The sequence below is a fragment of the Sardina pilchardus genome, chromosome 1 (assembly GCF_963854185.1).
Source record: "Sardina pilchardus chromosome 1, fSarPil1.1, whole genome shotgun sequence".
In the NCBI taxonomy this organism is placed as follows: domain Eukaryota; kingdom Metazoa; phylum Chordata; class Actinopteri; order Clupeiformes; family Clupeidae; genus Sardina; species Sardina pilchardus.
The window spans coordinates 34,555,313-34,555,956 of record NC_084994.1 but is presented as its reverse complement, the minus strand read 5'-3'; positions in this window follow the sequence as shown (position 1 = coordinate 34,555,956).

The following is a 644-nucleotide window of genomic DNA, read 5'->3' as shown; positions in this document are numbered from 1 at the left end:
CCGTGCATCTTCTTGACAACAGGTGATCTACAACGAGTCCCACTGTCGTGTCAGACACACACCGCCTCATAAGTTTGACGATGACGGCGGCGTCTGTCAGGGGACGACGTCCATTATCTCGCCCCTTTCATTATCCTTTTCTCAGAATCTCATATCACGGCGGAGTTCATTGTAATGTACCTGGCCACCCGGCACACCTAAAAGCCTGACACATTACTTAGAGTGCGTTGGAACGGCACGCCACACAAAATCTCCCACTTCCCGAATTAAATTAATCGCTGTCTCTCGCTGTCTCCGCACTGTATATCTCATCCCCCTTTTGTCTCGCTTTTCTAAAGCGTGTGTGCGTGAGATGTAATACTCCCATCTACAGCATAATAAGAAAGGGCTTCATTACGGATATGAGCGGCATAGGGGCTTTTCATTGGCACGGAATGAAGGGCAGTCCACTCCGATGCCACGGAAATAGAATGGGGTATTAATATCTGTGCCAGTCACCGTGATGTCTCTGTTGGCGCGGCATTAGTGTGGGATTATGACACAGGCGTCGCCATAAGATGAGTGAGCTGACCGGGGGAGATTACACTGGACGTTGCGAGGAGAGAGAGAGTGCGTGTCCAGGGACCGAGGACAGGATCACCGGG